At 33.9% G+C, this 24,127-nt stretch overlaps 1 protein-coding gene across 4 annotated transcripts in view; it reads left to right on the top strand.

Annotated features, from left to right (window-relative positions):
* The window catches only part of LRRC7 (leucine rich repeat containing 7), a 562,518-nt gene that overhangs the window by 27,937 nt on the left and 510,454 nt on the right, over positions 1 to 24,127 (top strand). The gene's annotated exons all lie outside the window — the stretch shown is intronic.

Consider the following 24,127-nt stretch of genomic DNA (forward strand, 5'->3'; position numbering starts at 1 on the left):
CAAGGAATACTTGACAGAAAAAACAATGAGTAGAGAATGTTCTTTGAGGGACTCTTTCCAGCCAGCAAATGGAATTTCATGTTCCTTGATATCTATAGCTATCTTGTAAGGTAGATGGGATTACCACCATGCACTAAATATAGAAAATAGAAGCCCAGGGAAGTAAAGCAACCAAGAAGCAATCAAAGAGATTTATCAAGAATTAAGAAATGGCAGAGCTCCAACTGAAACCAAGTTTTCTGTTCCTATTATATGTGCCTTTCCACCCATATCAAGAAATGTTTAAGACAGTCTCAGGATTCATACATTGTTAGGGTTCTCCAGAGAAAGCAAACAAACAGGATATATGTATGTATGTATAGATAATTGTATATATATGTATACATACACACAAGTGTATATAGTGTGGGTGTGTATACACACACATACTCACACACACACACACTGAGAGAGAAAGGATTGATTTTAAGGAATTACTCACATGAATATTGTGGAGGTTTAGTGAGTCCAAAATCTCATGGCATGGGCCATCAGTCTAGAGACTCAGAGAAGAGTTTCAATTTGAGCCCAAAGCCAGTTTCTGACAGAATTTCCTCTTGCTTGGAGAGGAGGTCAGTGTTTTTCTATTAAGGTCTTCAACTGATTAGATGAGGTCTGCCCATATTATGGAGGGTAATCTAGTTACCCAAAGTCTGCCAATTTAAATGAATGTTAACCTTATCCAAAAAACACTTTCACAGAACCATCCAGAATAATGTTTGACCAAATATCTGGGCATTGTAGCTCAGCCAAGTTCACACATAAAATTAACCATCCCAAATACCGTGGTGTTTTCAGCTAAAATGCACAAAAGGATATTGGATACAACTGGTTAAGTCAAGAATGCCATTATCAAAGTCAATGATCCAATATCCTACAAATTTCACATTCTTCAGTATTCTACTGAACATATTTTTTAGGGGTCTACTGAACATTATTAACTTTGGTTCCACTGAAAAGTGCTTTCTCTTTCTCTCCCTCCCTCTTTCTCTCTCATAGTCCCATATTTCCAACAATTTCAGAATCACCATGGATTTCGTATACTTTGTTCACACACTTTTTTTAACCTGAACTGGCATGGCAAGTGAAGCATAATAATTGCCACAAATGTGCCTGAAACTTTAGGAAGGTCTCTATAGTGAAAGTAGAAAGAAAGAAGTCTTGCTCATTTCCTATATTTAGTTAATGTGAACCTCACAAGTGTGAGGTAGATTTCAGTTTGCAAAGGAAGAATCAAGGGACCAGAGAGGATTACACAAATAGTTGGAGTGCAGATGTGGTTCATACCAATTCCTTTTTGTCATACATGTCCTGTTAATTTTGTTACCATTGCCAAGAACTGGTACCAAACAAATACCAAGAATTTGTTACAATTACCAAGAATTGTACACACCTGAGGAAATGCATAGGCAGCTTTCTTGATCATTTATCTTGTTACAGTGCTTCTTTAATCTGTGAGCATATACACAGGATAAATTTTCACTGAGAGCTTCACTGCATCGCTTTGGAACTTCTATTTTCATGAAATAATTTATGTAAATTATAGCAGAAGACTAGACCGAATATAGAAAGAACTCCAGTCTGCGTCCTAAGCCATGTTATAAGTTATTCATCATTTTTTTAAAATTTAGTACAGTAAAACTATGATAAGACTTTTGATTATATAAGCTTCAGAAAATAATATTTCATTCATCGAGTCACATATGATAAACTGAAACAACAAGCTACAAATGAAAAGTAATGATAGTTGGAGCCTGGGGTTTTTTAGTCTTGGTTCTTCCATTTACATAATTTTGGGATGGCAACACACATGACTATTTATATACTTGACATCCAGTCCCTTTATCTTTCTTGCTGGCAGAGCCCTGATTTTATTTGAGTATTTTATTTGGGTATCTGCCCTCCCACACAAATCTTAGGAGAGATGTAGCCCTTTCCAGCTCCAGGGTCAGTCATGATTGGTCTAGCCCAATTATGTGGCCATTTCAATCTCATTATCAGTGATTATTATCAGTGGCCCAGTTGTGGACTATAAGACATTGAAAGGAGGTCTGCAAAAAAAAAAAAAAAAAAATTCCTCACTCCTAAGAAGATACACAAAAGAAAAACTGCCCCTTTTATTCTTATGCATATTTTCCTATTTAGATATTATATCTGAAATTGATGCATCCATATCTAACCAGAAAATGAGCCAGTCTTAGAATTAATTTGATTTAGGAGTCGGCAGATAGGAGAGATAGAAGATTTCCAGTTCTTTGGTGACACTTCCAAGACATTGCTCAGATCAGGTCTAGTAGATTTACCTTATATGTCAGCTTAAAACAGTATTCTTTATTGTTTGAGCCAAAGAAGCCAAGTTTTCTATCACTTTCAGCCAAATACATTCTAAATGATACAATTGACTTTAATGAAGAAGAAACAACCACTTCTTTGGAATGATTATGAGACTTGTATCATTTTTATTTCTCTCTCTCTTTTGTTGTTGTTTATCCAGATATATTAGGAAAATTAAAATTTAGCAAAAAATAATGAAATAAAATAAAAGATTACTCCAAATTGAAAAAATAGTTCCCCCATAATTCCAGCACCAAAGCTCATATGGGCAAGACATTTAACCTCTCTAGGGCTCAATTTCTTTAGCTGTCAAAGGAAATGATAATAAATCTACTATGTAAGGATTTAATATAATAATGGATATAAAGCACTTAATATAGTGCTGGACATCTTATGCTCTAAGCTCATTTTATGCATCCTAAGTTTACATAAAGGCTAATTCTCAATAAATGTTTATTGGCTGCCTGTACTCCTAATTTCTACTGTACTTTTTGTTTCAAAATTTTTTCTTATAAAGCTTAGTTATCTTTCATTTCCTGTAGAAGGCAAAGTAACTATATACAGACTTTAGCATGTATCTGACTGTATCTTTATACAATCCTTAGAAGCTCAAAAAAGTTACAGATTTGTTTCAAATTGTGAAAAAGTGGCAGAACCCAAGACCTCTAACTCTGTTATTTGTGCTCTTCATACAGTATAGCAGAGTTCCCAGAAGTAACAGGATTGAAGAAGGGAACTGACTGCTAAAGGGAGGCGAAGTATATGACAAAATGAAAACTAGAAATGTGCTCATGGAGGAACAGATAGATGATCACCACAAAGTGATTGCAAGAACTAGGTTTAGAACTGCAAGAAAAAACACACACAAACTCTCCTTAAGGAATCACGGAGTTAGAGAAAAGTCACATATATGATGTTTAGAAAAGATCGTGTTTAGTGTATTCTGTTAACTAAAAAAGTAACATATAAATATGATATTTTTCTAAATGCTGTTTAGTATTTTCCAGTTAAATATACTAGTAACGAGGGGAGCCTGGGTGGCTCAATGGGTCAAAGCCTCTGCCTTCAGCTCAGGTCATGGTCCCAGGGTCCTGGGATTGAACCCATCGGGCTCTCTGCTCAGTGGGGAGCCTGTTTCCCTTCCTCTCTCTCTGCCTGCCTCTCCACCTACTTGTGATCTCTGTCAAATAAATAAATAATAAATCTTTAAAAATATACATGCATATAGTAGTAACGAATCACTGTGAGCTCCATTGAAATGCTGCCATGTAGATAAATTTGTTGAATTTGTTCAGAGTCTATGAAATGGGATCACCAAGTAATAGAAAAATAAACCCATAGATTTTATATTTGTCTAGAGAAATAAATTGATACTGTAGTATAGAGGACAATATATTGAACAAAGTATAAATTCTCAGTTTATTTCATTTAATGATTTTTGTGACCATGAGCCAATGTATGCCTTAGTTTCCCACATAAGGAGAGGTCTTTGGAATGGGGGATTTATTGAGTAGGCTTCTTTCTCTAGAATGTCATAAATATAATGATTTTTAAAAATTCTTTTAACAGTAAGTATATTAAGCTCTAAAGAAAAAGTGCAAAGATATTACAGAGGGCTCCCTTATATCCCCTTGGCCACTTTTCCTTTCCTTATAGAATGGTACATGTCTTACCATTAGTTAATCAATATTGATATATTTTATTAATTAAATCCCATACTTTATCTTATTTCCTTAGTTTTTACCTCATGTTTTTTTTCTCTTCCAGAGTATCATTCTGGATACCACAATGTATTCAATTATCATATCTCCCTAGGTTACTGTTGACTGTGACATTTTTTTCAGATTTTCCTTATATTTGATGATCTTGACAGTTTTGAGGTACACTGGTCAGGTATTTTCTAGAAATCCCTCCATTGAGACTTGTGTTTTTTTTTGTTTTTTTTTTGTTTTTTTTTTTATGATTGGCCTAGGTCTATAGGATTTTGGGAGGAAGAATACAGTTATAAGTACCAGTATGAACTCATGGCTCTTTCTTTTATACTTTGGGTTCTAATACATTATTTATTTATTTATTTATTTATTTAATTTGTTTTATATATTTTATTGTTCACATTGTTTATTTGTTTATTTTATTGTTCACATTGTTTCAGCTTTAACCATTAGGTACTCTCATTGGACTCCTAGGTTCCTTTGAAATGCGTTTAAACACTTGACTTTGTATCCCTACCAGATGCTCCAGGCTTATCTTTTATATTTTCTGTACCAATCATAGAAACAGTAGTTTTTCTAAGGAGCTCTGGTACATTTTGTAAAGAATGGTATCAGAAGAGCACCTGGGTGGCTCTGCAGGTTAAACGTACCTGCTGCATTCAGCTCAGGTCATTATCTCAGGGTTCTGGGATCAAGCCCTGAGTCAGAGTCATAGGTCTCCCTGCTCAGCAGGGAGTCTGCTTCTCCCTCTCCCACTGCCTCTGCCCTCCACCCCCATGCTTGTGTTTTTTCTCTCTCAAATAATAAATAAAATCTACAAAAAAAAAAAAAGAATAAGAAAAAGAATGGATCAGCAAAATCAGAGCACTAGTAGTGGTATTGTTACTGGGGTATTACTGCCTCTGGGCCCTCTCAGCTGACAGAGCAAGGAAATGTATGCGTAATACTAAATATATATACCACTTGTATGTATGTATGTGTGTGTGTATATAGATATCTCCACACACACACACACACACACACACACACACACACACACACACATATATATAACCTCCAGAAATATATCTGTGTGTTACTATCTGTATCTATATTAAGTTAAACATGAATTCTTGCTATCTCCCAAGTCTAACCTATTACCACATAGATCATTCTAACCTCCTCCTCTTGTTTTTCTGAGATCTCCCATTGCAGTAGTAAGAAAATTGATTTCCACTATTCACTATCCATTTACTTAATGGTTCAGTCGCACTATAGGTACACATATGCATATAGACATAGTGGCTTCAGAACTGCTAAAGCGTTGTTGGTCCAGTGTATTACTTTTACAACATTAGACGAGGATGCTGGTTTTAGCAGCTAGATTCAGTTTTGTAAGGTTACTTCCACTAGTTCCACTAGTTCACACTCCTAGTTTCTTTGCAGTTTTATGATCAGAAACATGACCTAATTAAGAAAACACTGAAGTGTACAACCTCAATAATATGTAAAACATACTCATATACATTTAAGTTTTTTCAAAGAGAATCTTAAGGAGTTAGATAGGCAAGTTTTCTCAGCTTTACTTCACAAATAAAGAAACTGAGATTTAGTTAACTCCATGTTTATGTTACCTTAAAACTTTAAAATGCCAAAGCCAGAAACAAAACCCAGATCTTCTGTCTCCTGGTTCAGTTAAAATTTTGACAATATCTTCTTGTCATCTCCAAATGAATTCATTCTAATACATACTTTTTTTTAAATTTTCATAATTAATTGATGGTACTAGATGACATATGCAAGTATGCCTTGCTGGCTCAGTCTGTAGATCATGTGACTCTTGATCTTGAGGTTGTAAGTTCGAGCCCCAGCTTGGTGTAGAGATTACTTCAAATAATAAAATCTTAAAAAAAAAATCTTGCTTATAAAAAAATTTAAAAAAATAAATGACATAGGCAGTATTCCTAGTCAACAGTCTAAGACTGATCATAATGCTTAATAATTAGAATATTATAAACAAAGATACTAGAGTAAATATACTCTGAAATAAACCATGATTCTTACAAATATTATATACCTAGATGTTATGATATATATTCTGACTTTCAAAAAGACTTAAAATGGAAAATTTCAAATAAGAAGGATTTTGGTAAAGTAAATTTAAATTGACTTAAAAATTATTGATATTCATTATCATTTTTATACCATAAACATATCCCATGTATTATATTAGTTTCCTAGCACTGCCATAAACAGGTTACCACACACTGGGTGGCTTAAAACAACAGAATTTATTTCCTCATTGTGGAGACAATAAAGTCTGAAATCAAGGTGTTAGCAGGATTGGCTCCTTCTTGGAGGCAAAGAAGAAAAATCAGACACTCAGGCAGCCTTTAGCAATCTTTGGTTTATACAATGTATCACTCCAGTATCTAACTCCATCTTCACATGGCTTTTTTCATTGTCTCTTTTCTCTTTTTCTGTCTCTGTTCTATGGATGCTCATGGTTGGTTGCAAAGCCTACCCACATTTTGCATCATGTTGAAAGCCAAAGACCCTATTATCACATAAGGTCACATTCATGATTATCAATGTTTAGGACTTAGACATATCTTTTTGAAGCTAGTATTCAGTCTACTATAAGTACCTGACTGAGATAGTAGAATTCAGATGACTTAGAATAACATCAGTAAACTTTGTAAGTTATGCGAGCCTGGTGAAATTTGGTAATGCTGATGATGGCTGTGATAAATGAAAGAGCTCCCTTGCTTGCTAGGGAAATAGCTTATGTATGTTGAAAATAATTTGATATGTAATAATAATTATATTTTATAACTCTTTTTATTTCATAAAAATGTAACTCCTACATTTACTGTAACTCATATTAATTATATTTCATTGTTGAAACCCCAATCTACCAAATAGTCTTTACACATTATAACTTCTGTTGGACTAATATCTTAACCCAAAAGACTAATGGAAGCAAGTTAAAAGTGAAAATAAGTTAAAATTAAGCAAAAAATAAGCAGAAATTTTTGTTTCCTCTGTTGCTTTTTAGATCCTAGGGGCTAGATGTTTGTTATAAAAGCTCTAATTTTTTTATGTTTATATTATATCTCTTTAATAATGTTCAACTCTCTGATTTGTTTTTAAATTTAAATATGTTTTTAAATTTAAATTTATTGTATATGCTCTGGAATATCAGATTGTAGATGATAAGTTAGGAAATATAGTAACCACTCTTCTTTGTAGTTGCTTTGCTTATGCCTTGTCTTATTCTCCAAAATTTGGTTACAAAATAAATGCATTATTTTTCCAACATATTAGTAGTGTAAAAAATTCATTTTATAGCAGCCTTGTAATTTTTTTAACTGTATCAAGTTCTTCAATATTTTAAGATCTTTTTTTCTTTTCTTTTTACCTGGAGAAGCCAATTTTATCCAGGACTTTTTGGAAGGAAAATTATGACTTTTCTATTGTTCTTTCTAGGATTTTACATAGGTGGATATGCTGCTTTCAATTCAAGATCTAAAACCTCTAAAAAATTATACAGTTTCTGATTTTATTTTATTTGGCTGAGTCATTCTGGATTTGATCCCAGGCCACAGAGCTAAATACCATAATTTTATTTGTGGTCTTCAATACAAAATCATTTTTAATTTTAACTAGGTGTCAATTAAAAATAACATGTTTTATTTTAAAATAATTTAAAAAATTACTTTAAAAATTTTAAATATAACTTAAAATAATTTAAAATTTGTAAAATCCCCAAATAATCCTCTTGGTTAGTGAGAGACAGATGTGTTACAGAAATCTTCTGTTAAGATTCAGGTGCTGTGTGGAAATAGAAAAAAAATTAAGTCAGTAACACGTTAACTTGATTTAGTGGTTTGGTTTGTTGGACTAACTCTAGTAGAGAACAGAACCCCTAGAGAACTGTATGCATGATGGATTAGGCTTTGATGAAGGACTATGATGTCTTTGGCGTCACTTTTTAAAATTTTTTTATTTTTTAATTTTTTATAAACATGTAATATATTTTTAACCCCCGGGGTACAGATATGTAAATCGCCAGGTTTACACACTTCACAGCATTCACCATAGCACATACCCTCCCCAATGTCCATAAACCCACCCCCCTTCTTCCAACCTCCCTCCCCCCAGCAATCCTCAGTTTGTTTTGTGAAATTAAGAGTCACTATGGTCACTTTTTATTGTTTCATGAGTTTTGCTATAATTAGTTTTAAATCTGCCAACATTTTTATCACAACCAGTATAGGGTAGTGCTAAGAAACTTCCTGCCACTTTAGGATTTGAGAGATAATACAAATTAGTGATGTGTCTCTGTAAAGGAAAGCCAAAAATTTACTACTGGGGCACTTAGGTGTCTAGTTGTTTGAGCCTCCAACTCTAGATTTTGGCTCAGGTCATGATCTCAGGGTCCTGGGTACAAGCCCAGCATGGGTCTCCCTTCTCAACAGGGAGTCTGCTTGTCTCTCTCTCCTTCTATCCCCCAACTCCCTGCTTGTGCTCTGTCTCTCTCTCTTTTTGTGAAATAAATAAATCTCAAAAAAAAAACAAAACAAACCAAAAAAAAAAAAAAAAAAACAACCCCCCAAAAACAAAAAACAAAACCTTTTATACTGCTAGTGGTACTACACAGACAAGGTAGAAAAGATACCTAATATATATGATAACAAAATATCTTAATAACAAAATATTAAAAATCAATCATTCAAGAAAAGTGTGAAAACAATCTGGTTTTAACATAGGGCATCTCATTGGGTATCTGCCTTATTGGCTAGCTAGGCAGGTGTGTTCTCACCTCAGTGAGGATGATTGTCCTGATAGAACTGGACTGTTTTTTTAAATGTATATGTTGCATTCAACAAAACTACTGACAACCAGCTTTGTGTAAGGCCCTTGTTATATACTGTAGAGGATGCCAAAATTAATGACAAAATGTCTTCTTTAGAAGTGGTTAGGTCTCTTAGGGGTGTGCAATTTGTGTACTGATAGTCTTAACTGAGGTATAAAGTTAAGTGCCATGTGACTATAATTCTGATTAGACAGAGACAACTACCAGCTCAAGTACTCAAGGATAGTCCTTGGAAAAGGGAATTTTGATGTAGGTCCTGAAAGATGGAAAGTTTTTCAGTAGTTTAAGATGAGATAAAGACATGGTATGAAAACACACACAAGTAGGAGGGCAATGGTTTTTATTATTTATTTACTTATTTGTTTATTTAGAAAGAAAATCTATTTTGCCTAGAATGTAAGGCTCACTGAGGATTACAGCTGAAAAAACAAGTGTGCCAGGTGTAGGAAATGATCTTAATGCTAGGCAAAGGTCTAGAGTAATATTATCTAAAAGTTAAATTTAAATCAAACTCAAAATTATTTTTTATCTTTTAAAAATTTTATTGTAAAGGGACAAGCAATAGTTGCTTTAAGTCGTAGAGATGTATGTGTGTGTGTGTGTGTGTGTGTGTGTGTGTGTGTGTAGGTCCTCTAAAACTTTCTGAACTAAACTAATTCCCTCTCATTGGTTGATGAAAAAAAATCACATAAAGCGAGAACAAAATGTCCTTGACATTCATACATTTGACATTTTAGATTTTTGACTTGATAAGTGGTATCCTGGAAGTCTGAAGCACTTTTTAAGTTGTGGTTTTGCTGAGGCATACTTTAACATATATTTGGAGCTAATTCAAAGGTAGTCATTTGCCTAGTTCCTGAGCCTGAGAAATCAATTTTCAAACCCTGATCTCAAACACGTATTATTTTAAAAATTAAGTACAACAGTGGCATAAGGAATTTACATGAAACTTACAGTGTACCGTACTCTGAACATCCAGTAATTACTTTATTCAAATATTAAAGTAAGGAATTTCAAAAGATCCTCCATCTTTCTTAAAAAAGTCATTCACTCTCATATTTCTCACTTAAGGAAAAAATTGAAGATATCAAACCATAACAATTAAAACATATACAGATAACAGATTACAAACAGATGATGGGCAAAATGTATGAAAGGAAATGGGAGATGCAAGCTTCTAGTTATGGAATGAATAAGTCATAGAAATAAAAGGCACAAAATAAAGAATATAGTCAATGATGTTGTAACAACATTGTATGGTGACGGATCGTAGTTATACTTGTGGTGAACATAACATAATATATAAACTTGTCTATTTAAAAATTAAGTTAAATTAAATTAAAAAGTAAATAAAAATAAATAAATAAAACTTCTTATGATTTCCAATGAAGTGTAATATATATTTTGACTATATTAAAGTTTTAGGGACTATAAGAAATCTATTTATAGTACTACAACAGTACTCAAGTCCAGTTATGTATATTTTAAAAATAAGCCCAAATTTATTGAAGGCTTAAAATAAAACATCATATTTGCAGTGCAGTTTTGGGAGATTTTCATAATCTATAGAGTCCATGCCAGTTTTACCCACTTATGTACCATCTTACAGATTATCTCTTGAGCAAAGGAAGGGGAGAGATATAGGACATATTTCAACAACCATCATCCAACAAAAGTGTCATTTTATTTGATTTATATTTTTTTAAGAGTGGTGGGTTTTTTGTATCATTAAGAAATAGATTTCAAGAAACACACACCTAAATAAGTTACCTTTCTTTTTTATTTCAAAGTCAGTTAGAGCCTTATAGTTCATGCTGGATGTGTATCTACACTTCAGCAAGGTCAATATTGTGCTTTTTTATTCTTTGTTCTTTTTTTAGAAAAAGATTTAATTTTCTGATTTTTACTAAAGGAGACAAATAGACTTCGATGATACCTCTCAGAATAAGACCAGGTGACTGAAGAGTTTCAGATAGTGTGTGGTAAGAATTTGTGTTGTTTTGGAATTTTTAGTTTATTTTTCCTTGGTATGTTTTATTGTCTTTTGATAGAGACCCAATGATCAGGCTGCTCTATGATATATTGGCAAGGTTTTGAAGTATTAGCAAGCATTGTGGAGGGCGAATAGAAGTCATCATAATCATCTCCTGGACTTAATTCACTAGTGCTCATTTCAGACTCATTGTTACTGCCTTTCTTTAGAATCATTTCTTATTTTGTTTTGTCAGAAAGTAGCAACATAAAACCAAATTAAAATTGTAAGCATTACTGGAACTGAAAGAGCCATCCAAATATCTTTTTTTTTTTTTAAAGATTTTATTTATTTATTTGACAGACAGAGATCACAAGTAGGCAGAGAGGCAGGCAGAGAGAGAGAGAGGGGAAGCAGGCTCTCCACCAAGCAGAGAGCCCAACACGGGGCTCCTTCCCAGAACCCTGGGGTCATGACCCAAGCTGAAGGCAGGGCTTTAACCCACTGAGCCACCCAGGTGCCCCTAAATATTTTTTAGAAATAGTTATTATTTTTTTTAATTTTCATTTTGGCTCCCTCTAAACCTTGATATATGTGTTGATTTTCTACTTCTGTTAGCTTTTCTTTTCTATTTTTCTTCCTTGTGAATTTCTAAGTTTCATTTTAGTTTTCCCAAATGTAGTCTTAGAGATAGCTTCTTTTGCATTGGTAATTTTTCCTAGGTGAATAAGTCTTGTTAATTATTTAATTTTGTCCTTATTACATTAACAAATATTTTGTTCTACACTTTCAGGTATATGTATGTTTACTAGAGGGTCTGCAAATATAATTCTTTTCAGTTCAAAACATTTCCTTGACAAGTAAGTCATTTCATAGTTATCCAAGTTATCAAAATTATTAAGATCATGAAATCTTTGCTTTCAAATGAAGGGTGGTAGATCCAGTTCTGTGAGAGACATTGTTAGTAGATTATGTTCAGTTGAACTGGAATATTTAAAAAAAAAATGATTGTTTTGAGCAATTGCTGGTATTAACTCTTCTATTTGTAATGGTTCTCCTTGTTCTGGAAGGTCAGCTTTCTTAAGGTGAACTTGATGCAAACATCTTCATAAATAAGGTCTTGGAGTCATCATTTCTATTGGATCCCATTCCAAAAGGACATATTGATTGGTCCTGAGCAGGTTCTCTTTGTTCTGAAATATGTTTTTCTTTCAAAGCAAATAGTTGAAATTCAAGATGTAACATTCTTTTCTCAGCTGTAAGATGATACCTTGGTCTTCTCTCATTTTGGATTTTTCATTTTCCAAATCTTAAAACATTCTATTGTAGTTTGGATCACTTTTTTAAAAGATTTTATTTATTTATTTGAGAGAGAGAGAGAGACAGAGAGTGAGCATGCAAGCATGAGCAAGGGAGAGGGGAGAGGAACAGGCAGAAGCAGACTCCCCACTGAGCACAGTGCAATGTGGGGCTGGATGCTGGCTCAGGCTGGATCCCAGGACCCTGAGACTGTGACCTGAGTCAAAGGTAGACACTCAAATGGTTGAGCAACCTAGGCATCCCTATAGTTCAGATTCTTTTTTTTAAGATTTAATTTATTTATTTTACAGAGATCACAAGTAGTCAGAGAGGCAGGCAGGGAGGGGGGGAGCAGGCTCCCTGCTGAGCAGAGAGCCCGATGCGGGGCTTGATCCCAGGACCCTGAGATCATGACCTGAGCCGAAAGCAGAGGCTTAACCACTGAGCCACCCAGGTGCCCCCAGATCATTTTTAAACATTATAGAAATGTTAGTGATTATTTGGTACAGCACAGCTACATATGAGTTGGAATTTCTTGATCTCTGCTAAGTTATTATAACTTTCTCTTTTCATTTATGTCTTCAAGACTAACCTGAAAAGACTTTTTAAGGCACCTTTCTTTATCCAATTTGTATTTGGTCATCATGTCTACTGTAGCCACCCTCCTCATATCCGAAGGCTCTGTGAGGCTGCTGGCGTGGCCCTCACCCCCAAAGACTGTGACACCATCTCCTGTCTCCTTGGACTTCTGCAATCACATTTGATATTCTGTTTCACTCACCCATTGGCTGTCTGGATATCATGTCACATCACATGATGGGAAGGTGCTGCCAGTCACTCAGGGGGAGTCCTTTTCTGCCAGGCAGCATCCCATCACACCTTAATATAATTTAATAAAAAATATTACACACCAGTTACCTTGCCATATGTAGTCCTTAACTTAATTTCTTTTCAGCTTCTTTGACAAACTCATTAGACGTTTTCAATGTACTAGAGAATTTACTGGACATTGCTGGGTGATGAAGTATGGAAATGAAAAAGATATGTAAGAACCCTGTCCTCAGAGATGTATATTCTACCAAATGTTTTACCTAAATAGCTTTAAAATAAAAAGTGGGATTTTATCTAAGCTGCCATGTATATCTTCAACTTTACATACTGGAAAAAAAATAGAATTTATCAGAAAACATGTTCTGATAGTCTAACATAACATAAATATTAGGAAATTGATATTCTTCCATATTTCCATATTTCCAGATAAATGGGATATCTGATGGTAAACAGAGGCAGCATGAAAACACTGGGTTTTTTAGTTGTAATGAGAAATAATCAGGCTGTAAAAGACAAAGGAGAATGGAAGGAGACTTTGGACTTCACATTTTGACCTTGAACAAACCTTGCTTTATTACAATTGTTAGAATATTGCTTCTATTCTGCAATTCAGCCAGATAGTATATTTTACCCTCTCATTATTCTAATCTAACCCACTTCTACATATTCATAGAAATGATTAGTTATACAGAACAATGATAGAAAATTATTAAATATGTTAATCTTTACATTATTCTAATCTTAGCTGAAAAATTTTACTGTGTAAATAAAGATTAGATAAATTTATGAGGCTCTTAATTTTTTATGCATATACATAGATAGTAGAAAAAACTAAAACTGAAGAAAAAGAAAAAAATCAACACTGATCCTATCACCAGGAAATAAACACTAATAACACTTAATACTAAAAATACCTCACTAATCTGAGTACTATTATAATTTCCATTTTATGGAGGAAGAAATTGAGGCTGAGATGTGTTAAGCCACTTACACAGTGGGGCTGAGATAGTGGTGTAGATTTGAACCTGTCTACTTCAAAGCCCTGTTTCAAGCCAATGTGAATAATTGTTCCTATATTATGGTTTCTTTTTTTTTTTTTTTTTAAAGATTTTTATTTTATTTATTTGACAGAGAGAGAGAGATCAGGCAGAGAGGCAGGCAGAGAGAAAGGAGGAAGCAGGCTCTCTGCTGAGCAGAAAGCCTGATGTGGGGCTCGATCCCAGGACGCTGAGATCATGACCTGAGCCGAAGGCAGAGGCTTCACCACTAAGCCACCCAAGTGCCCCCCCCCCTTTTTTAAAGATATATTGAAGTTTCTTATGGTGTGTGTGTTTTATTTAACCAATACTCCATTTTTGGATATTTAGTTTGTTACTTTTTTTTTTCTTATACAGTGGAACAGTAAACACTGGACATTTTGCCACAGTTTTATACAGAAAATGCCTAAAAATGAGAGAATTTTTACAAAGACATTTTGTAAACTATTTTCCACAATCTGTTGATATATAGAGGAAAAATAAAAAGGGTATTATAAACCCCAGTGTATCTCCATCAGCTAGCTTTCAACAGTGATCATTTTTACTACTCTTGTTTCATTTATACTGTTTAGTTTGTTTACATAAGTTTTAAAGAAAATTCAGAGTATATATCACTTTACATATGAAGACTTCAGTGTGTATCTCCAACAGATAAGAATGGAACTTGGTAAAAAAAAAAAATTGAACTTCGTAACGATTTTCTGTTTCCTCTTGCAATTCATGTGTTGAAGAAATAGAATCATTTTTCTTCAAGAAAATTTTATGACCTAGATTTTACTAATCTATTATGGTATTGTTTAGCCTGTTCATTTTCCATCTTTTTTCCCCCACCTTATTTCCCTTGTGAACTGGTGGTTAGACTTAAAGGCTTTATGAAATTGAAATTCAGGTATAGTTTTTTTGTTTTGTTTTGTTTTGTTTTGGCAAGAATACTTTTTTTTGGCAAGAATATGGTACCATGTACCATATTAGGAAGTATAAAATTTCAGGTTGCCCCATTTTTAGCAATGACAAGATTGGTCATTGCTGGTTTCAGGCACATGTCTTTTAGTCTCTCTTCCTTTTTTCCTTCCTTTCTTGACCATCCCTTTCTTATTTTTTAGTATACTGCAATCTCATAGCTTGAGATTAGTAACTTGTTGTTTTCCGTTTCCAGGATTACTAGTTATAATGATTTTTTTTCACATTTATTGATTGGTCTTTTAAACTGCCTTAATAAATTGCTTCTTTGTCTTCTGTTCATTGTGCTATTTGCCATTGTGGAAGAATGAACAAGTCTTTTGTTAAATATTAATGTAACTAGACTAGAGACATATTTACTTTTTTTACATATAACATTTTTAAGAGTGCTTTAAAACTGCTTCTAATCTAACAAGAAACCTCTTTATATGGCTTAACTTATTATACCACATAGTGGTTAAGCTGTTATAACACTGGTAAATTTATTCAATCTTCAAGACAAAAATGTTTCACAAATTTAAGGGAAAATATAGTTTTCTATACAGAAATATATTTTTAAAGGCTTTATTTATTTATTTAACAGAGAGAGAAAGTACAAGTAGGGGAAACAGCAGGCAGAGGGAGAAGCAGGCTTTCAGCTGAGCAGGGAGACCGACTCAGGTCTTGATCCCAGGACTCTGGAATCATGACCTGAGCTGAAGGCAGCTACCTACCAAATGAGCTGCCCAGATACCCTTATACAGAAATATTTTTAAAAATATAGTTTTCTATAATAAACATCTTCAGACTCACAATTATGCATCAACACTTCTTGGATTTTTAAATCTGACTACAGAAAAGATCTTTGTCTTATTTAATATACTTTAGCAAGAAATTCAACTTATGATAGAAATATTTAAAATAAGCATAAATTTAATTAAAATATTATGGAAAATGTACATAGATATTTGCTATTTTTTTCCCAAAAGAAGGTAATGAGTAACCTGGTGCTTTTATTCTCAAAACACGGTGTCAACAGGTTTTTGTTTTTGCTTTTTTTTACTTCATATTTCTCAAATTTCTTTAAATTTGTGACCAATGTTCTTATACAATTTTAGCAGAACTGAGATTATAGTCATTTAGCTAATATATTTTATTTTCACACTTTTAAATTGTTTTATACATCATTGATAATAAGCCTTTGCTGCTTTAAGTACTGTGACTATTTTCCTAGGTTGTCATTGGCCTTTCACCTGATTTACCATCCTTTTGAGTTATAATACTTTTAAAATATAGGAAGTAAAATATGTCAGGACAGTTGATTTTTATTATTTCAAGTAGGTGTGTTGTTATTAAGTTGCTGCAAACACAGAATAAATGAATATTAAATCATTGCTCCTAGAGGAAATACCAGTTTAGGTTTCTGTGAACCTCTGGTCACAGTTTTATTCACCAATCACTATACAACCTTAGTTGATATATATTGTTGATTCATTAACATTGAATTTGTAGCCAGTAGCACTCTAACTCATGCTTGAACAAAACTTATCTAATGTATTTCCTCTCTAAGATTCATGAGTCTTCTGTTTAGGAACGCTGACAGCAGTTCAGCACTATGCTGGTAGAACATTTTAAAGATTAAAAATTACTGATAAAAAGTACAAAAATGAAAAACAATTGCACTAAAGACCTCAGCAAGGATATTTGTTTGAAATATGAAAAGAGAAACAAGAAGGCAAAACATTGCCTTGTTCCACCTCAGGTGGAAATGGTCCACAGTGAGCAACTCAAAATTTTTGTTACTCTGTATCCACATGATCATGAATGGTAAAAAAAATAAAGGCTTGGGTATTATGATTTTTTTTTTTTTTTTTTGTGAAAAGACAACTTCATAAAATCACAATATCCAAATAGTGAGGATAGACTGTATTTTCCTTTTTGATTCTTCCTTTGCTTTTCTGAGTCACCCACATTTTAATGATGTCTTTGAATAATCCTAACATGGTCTAATGTTATTGACTTATATTGTATTGAAAGTAGATAATTGGGCGCCTGGGTGGCTCAGTGGGTTAAAGCCTCTGCCTTCGGCTCAGGTCATGGTCCCAGCGTCCTGGGATCAAACCCCACACCAGGCTCTCTGCTCAGCAGGGAGCCTGCTTCCCCCTCTTTCTGTCACTGCCTGCCTCTCTGCCTACTTGTGATCTCTGACTGTCAAATAAATAAATAAAATCTTAAAAAAAAGGTAAATAATTGTATTTCAGTGAACTGCAATTTAAATAATATACCAAACCAGTATTTTCTTTTTTGTTGTTGTTGTTTTTTTTTTCATTTTATTTTATTTCTTTTCAGTGTTCCAAAATTCACTGTTTATATACTACACCCAGTGCTCCATGCAATACGTGTCCTTCATAGAACCCACCACCAGGCTCACCCCGTCTCCCATCAACTCCCCTCCAAAGACCTCAGTTTGTTTCTGAGTCCACAGTCTCTCATGGTTTGTTTCCTCCTCCGATTTCCCCCAACTCACTTCTCCTCTCCTCTCCCACTGTCCTCTGTGTTATTCCTTATGCTCCACAATAAGTGAAACCATATGATACTTGACTCTATCTGCTTGATTTATTTCACTCAGCATAATCTCTTCAAGTTCTGTCCATGTTGATATAAAAGTTGGATATTCATCCTTTCTGATGGAGGTATTGTATATATTGTGTGTTTAGACCATATCTTCTTTATTGTATATATGGACCATATCTTCTTTATCCATTTGTCCGTTGAAGGGCACCTTGGTTCTTTCCACAGTTTGGCAACTGAGGCCGTTGCTGATATGAACATTGAGATACAGGTGGCCCTTTTCACTACATCTGTATCTTTGGGGTAAATACCCAGTAATGCAATTGCAGGCTCATAGGGTAACTCTATTTTTAATTTCGTAGGGAATCTCCACACTGTTTCCCAAAGTGGCTGCACCAACTTGCATTCCCACCGACAGTTTGAGAGGGTTCCCCTTTCTCCACATCCTCTCCAACACTTGTTGTATATGGTCTTGTTAATTTTGACCATTCTAACTGGTGTAAGGTCAAAGCAGTATTTTCTGCAATAAAATAGTATACTATAGATTCTTAAGAATTTAAAAATTTGGGCGCCTAGGTGGCTCAGTGGGTTAAAGCTTCTGCCTTTGGCTCAGGTCATGATCTCAGGGTCCTGGGATAGACCCCCACATCGGGCTCTCTGCTCGGCAGGGAGCCTGCTTCCCCCTCTCTCTCTGATTCCCTCTCTGCCTACTTGTGATGTCTCTCTGTCAAATAAATAAAAAAAATCTTAAAAAAAAAAAGAATTTAAAAATTTAAGTGACTACATCAAATCTTGATCTGATATGAGATTTAAAAAATTATCATTCTTGCTTTTTTCTAATCAAAAACACTTACGTTTTATATAATTTTTTGTAGTCTTTTGTTGGAATTAATATTCTAATACTTGGAAAACATTTGAATACGTGTAAATTAAATTTATGAGAGTTTTAAGAATTTAGTTTTTGGATGTTCTGTTATTTTATGTTTTAATATACAGAGTTTAATTACTAGAAAAGGTCACATCCTGGCTTGAAAATAAGCCTTAGTGAAAAATTTATAATGAGAAATTTATGTTTATTCTGAAACTCTTATTACTTGAGCTTCTTTTTGCCTTACGTGCATTCCTATAATGGTGAAGGAACACATCAGGAATTTTAGAATGTTGGTATGAGGAACTCTTTTCTTAAATTGATTTGTATATTTTACAACAGGTATGTAATTTATCTAATGCATTCCTAACTTGATTATGTAAAATAAATATATGTATACACACACATAGTCATTTTTACAACTCTGTATTGAAGAAACCATTATTTCTACCATATAAATGGGGAAAGTAAGGTTGAGGAGCTTAAAGAACTTACCCAAGTCAATTAAGTGGCCAAGATCACATAGCAAATGCTAAAACCAAGACTTGTTTTTTCACCCTACATACTATCAGCTCTAGTCATATTAAACAATTTTACGTTCTCTAGTTTGGCATATTCTTTCTCACTTTTTGGCCTTTGCATATGCTACCTCCTCTTCTCAAGCAATGTTACCTTCCCCCACTAACTTCTCTTACTGAACTTTCACTCATCCTTCAGTTTTCTTTTCCTTGTCCTTCAGTTTTCAGCCCAAGCATCATCTTCCAGTCTGTGTGAGATGTCTCTCAAACATAGACATTAAACATTCAGCACATTCATGTTGATATTGACCACATTGTATTAAGTTTGGGCTTTTCATGCTTGTATGTACAATTAGTGAGGTCAGGGAGTAGGTTTCATTCATTGTTGTATTCTCAATCCCTTGCACACTGACTAGCATGTAGTGAGCCCATTTGATTTGAAATATCTGCTGCTTAAATAAACATATATTTCTAAATATTGAGCAAAGCAACATGTTTCTAGATTCAATAAATGTAAGCATTTCTGTAAGTATTATGATGGTGGATATCCCAAAACTATTATAATTGACTTATGAGAGAAAGCTAAAGGACAGGAATTATTTTGGAAAGATGTCTTTCTGGTGTCGTTAAGTTATATTTACAGTTAAATGACAGAAAACATTATATGTATACACACACACACACACACACACATAATCCAAGAAGAAAGGATAATAAAAAATATGGCTTTTCATTAAAAGCCTGGAAAACAGTAAAAACTAATGTGCAAAAATATTTATCTGACATATGATTGTGAGAACACAATATTATCATTCATAAAACTTTAGCAATAAGAAAAAATTAATCTCATCAACAAGACACCTAATAGCTCTTTTCTTTCTTTTTTTTTAATCTTTTAGTAATAGCTCTTTTCTTGACCAACCAGTTAGTTTACTTTTTTATTTCATATTAATTAAGATAGATCCATGAATATATCATATATATACACATAAGCTCTTTTTTGTAAAATTTTACTGGCTTATTTACACTTACTGTGAGTATTTATTAATCACCTTTGTGCTTGAAATGGCACATGGGAGGGACGCCAACATGAAATAAGTGTGATAGAGGCAGATCCACTTCTCAGAGAACTTTATTGTTAAGACAAACACCCAGGAGCACAATAAGAAACTGTTCTTATAACAATTTCCAAACCCAATTCCATTGTCAACATATTTCAAGCAATATTAAATACAATTGGAATACAACACTGGAGTATGTGATAACAGTGTATCACTCTATTCTAATGTCACTAAAACTGAAGGCAAACTAGCTAGGGAATGTGTTTATTTTTACCTATCAATGCTGTAGGCAGATAAAACTCATTTGTCCTGGCCTCTGTGGCATGTTGAGATCACTGGCCAAACACCAATTTGGGCTGTGTTCTTTTGTGCAGGAAGGAACAGGAGCAATTTAAATCACCCTTAGGCAACTTTCATTGTCTTCATTCATGTTCCCTTTCTTGGCACTGATTACTTATCTTGGCTCTCCTATTCACTTCTGTGTGACTTGAGGGATACAGAAATTTAACAACTTGCTTGATCTTTCTCATTTGTAAAATGCAACTAATTTACTTACTGTGGAATGAGCAGAATACCTAATAATGCCAGGCAACTCTAATTACTTAAATTACTGGAAACAATTTGCCACAAATTTGGAGACTAGACATGGGTTATATAAAAAGTCTCTATATGTAACATACAGATATTTCCACAATGTACCCCACTGGGTAGGTTAAGAACTAGCTCAGATATACTGTATTTGTCTTTTGGCAAGAGCCTGGAGTAGTTTTCCCTACTTTTACTTAATAGTCAAATATTTTGTTTTAAGCTAAGCACATTCTTTTAGCCAAATACTTGTCATCAAATATTCAGATTAAATATAAATATGCTGGACTATAGGTCTATGTAATTTCTCTTCCTGCTTTAGTATCCTGTTAGGTTTTACCAACAATGTAATCCTTTTGTAAAGAATTTATAAACACTTTTGTAGAAAAAAACTCTTACTTCCCTTCTCTCTTGCCACTTGTATCTATAGAGGTTAAAAATGTAATTTCTCATTTCCCCAGCCTCCCTTGCATCTAGGGAGGCTTGTAACAATAATTCTGATCAATAAAACATCAGATTACTAGGGGTGGTTCTTGAAATGATTTGGGAGTTTTCTAGTAAAAGAAGCAGAGGCTACTGATAGCCTTTTTATCATGTTGAAAGAAATCTCCATTAACCATCTTGAGGAAAAGACCAAAATAATAACAAAGAACAAGGAGCTGACTTTGCTGAGCTATTAAATCAATGTCATGAGCTACTTACTTTCAGAATTTTAACAACGTGAAGAAAAGCAAACCGTTATTTATTTAAACTATTGTAAATAGATTTGTTTTAAACAGTACACATTCCTGAAACAAGGAAAGAGTATAAATGTACATGCAATATTTTATATATGAATATACATACGTTAGTGAAGCAAAACATTTGAAGAGGGTGCAAAAAATTTAATTGTATGAAATGCAGGTTACTATGATATTAATGAAAATCACTATTTTAGCAAAAATAGCATAAATACTGTCAACTACACACTGCATTTAGAAAATCCCACTGATCAAGCAGCTATCACCTCCTAACATCTCATGGCACCCCTCCTTCACACCCTAACCACACAAAAGGTAAGAATTTTTACTCCCTTGGGACTGATCAGAGGATGGGACTTAATCACTGATTATGTATTAGAAGATTCCTATTAATGAAACTGTTAATGTACTATGTTTAAAAGACAAAGCAAAATTTAAATGTGATTATCAAAGACATTCAATAAATGTTTCTCAGGTGCCATCTTTGAAAGGAGTGCTGTGCTCACAAGGCAATGTTTACCAAAGTATAATTCTTAATATTTGCCTTGAAGAAGCTTATAGTAACCATCGAATCTATTTAAAATAATCTTTAGTGTAAATATGGTGCAGTAAATAAAATTGAATGTCCATTTCAGCTACTTAGAAAGTGGATTTTTATTGGTAAAATCCAGTAAAATGTATATTAGTAAAAAGATTAAATCAGTAAAAGTATTAGTTTTTTATTAGTTAAATAAAGAACCTTTTTGTTTTTGTCAAAAAAAAAAGAAGCTTGCCTACCTTTTGTGCTTACATTCTAAAATAATTTACAGAGGGGTGCCTGGGTGACTCAGTCAGTCAAGCATCTGATTCTTGATTTCAGATTAGGTCACGATCTCAGGATCATGAAATAAAGCCCCACATCATGTTCTGTGCTCAACGTGGAATCTGCGTGGAATTTTCTCTCTCCCTCTATCCCAACCCCGCTCCTGCATGTGCTCTCTCTAAAATAAAATCTTAAAAAATAAATGAATAAAATAAAATAATAGGTGAAGGGGCACCTACGTGGCTCAGTGGCATTAAAGCCTCTGCCTTCGGCTCAGGTCATGATCCCAGGGTCCTGGGATCCAGCCCTGCATGGAGTTCAGCAGGGAGCCTGCTTCCCTGTCTCTCTCTGCCTACCTCTCTGCCTACTTGTGATCTCTGTCAAATAAATAAATAAATCTTTAAAAAAAAAAAGGTCAATTATTCTTTATTAAATATAAAATCTTTAGTAATACCATAGCACATATAAATCAGAGCACCTTCATAAGCAAATTTTTAATAAAATAAAAATACTCTGTACTATACTGAAGCCTTCAAGTCCTTTGTGTTTGCTTTCTTGATTAATTTAGTAATCTTTTATTTAGAGTTATTATTATAGAAAATTCAGTGGAAAGAATTTTTCCAAAGGCTTGATGACTTTATACATTCATGGACTTTATGATAAGGGGAAATAATAATCTAAAGCCTAGAAAGACCATCTGAAAAGAAATTTCACTTAAAATACTCCATATTGGGGCGCCTGGGTGGCTCAGTGAGTTAAAGCCTCTGCCTTCAGCTCAGGTCATGATCCCAGGGTCCTGGGATCAAGCCCCCCCATCGGGCTCTCTGCTCAGCAGGGAGACTGTTTCCCCAGCTCTCTCTCTGCCTGCCTTTCTGCCTACTTGCGATTTCTGTCTGTCAAATAAATAAATAAAATCTTAAAAAAAAAAACCCTCCATATTGCTAATGAATAATCAATGTTGGTCTGACTTCAGCCTTAAAGATATGTTGTCCAAAACTTTAGCCTTGCCAAGTTTTCAGAGAATTGACATGACCTATATTTCAAAGTGGAAGGGACACATTTAGACTGGGAAGAGATGGGCCAGAGTAGGGGCAATGAGAGTAATTGAAACATTTTTCCTCAATGAACTACTTTACTCAATGAAACTTCCATGTTCATAATGTAATATACTGCAAGAAATTGAGAGGAACATGTGTTCCTGAAGAAATTCTGTCAGAACTTGTGCTTAACTTTAAACCACTTGATAATATTTAAATGTTGGAGGTCAAAGTTATTCATTGTTCTTTGAGAAGAGTTTAATTTCCATATTGTATTTGCATCTTTAATCCTCCATCTATTTCAAGCTACATGACAAAAGAATTCAATTTCTAATCAGTAACACAACCAGCAATTGTCTGGTGTCCAGTTTCATTGTTAGTGCCCCTTTTTAAATGCATTTTACTCACAGCTGTGGCCATTGAATGGATGTCCCAGTTACATTGGAATATGGGTGGCAGCAGCTAGAAATTAAAGTTCAGCTCCAGGAAGGACTAGGACAGCATCTAACATAAATCAAGAAACTGTAAGTCAAATGCAAATAAATCAGCAAAGCAAGCATACCATTTATTATGAGAGAATGGATCACATCTGACTTGCTTATCGTTGTATCACAGCACTGACTACAATGCCTGGCACATAGTAGGTTCCCAATCAATAGCTATTGAATCTCCAGTTTAGAAAACAAACAAACAAACAAACAAAAAACAAGGTCAGAAATATTGTGGGAGGGAGTATTATTTATTAGAAGAACACCTTAGCAACAAGGATAGAATACGGTGCAAAAATCTTTTTAAGCGAAAAGATGTTTTATATTCTTTGAGTCAAAAATCAAAAGTACTCTGAGAGCTACTGGGGCTTAAGTTTACAAATGAAGAAAATTATTTTGTCTGCAGAACTCAGTGCCTCAGCCCTTATGGTCAGGG

Source organism: Neovison vison, chromosome 2, assembly GCF_020171115.1.
Source record: "Neovison vison isolate M4711 chromosome 2, ASM_NN_V1, whole genome shotgun sequence".
In the NCBI taxonomy this organism is placed as follows: domain Eukaryota; kingdom Metazoa; phylum Chordata; class Mammalia; order Carnivora; family Mustelidae; genus Neogale; species Neogale vison.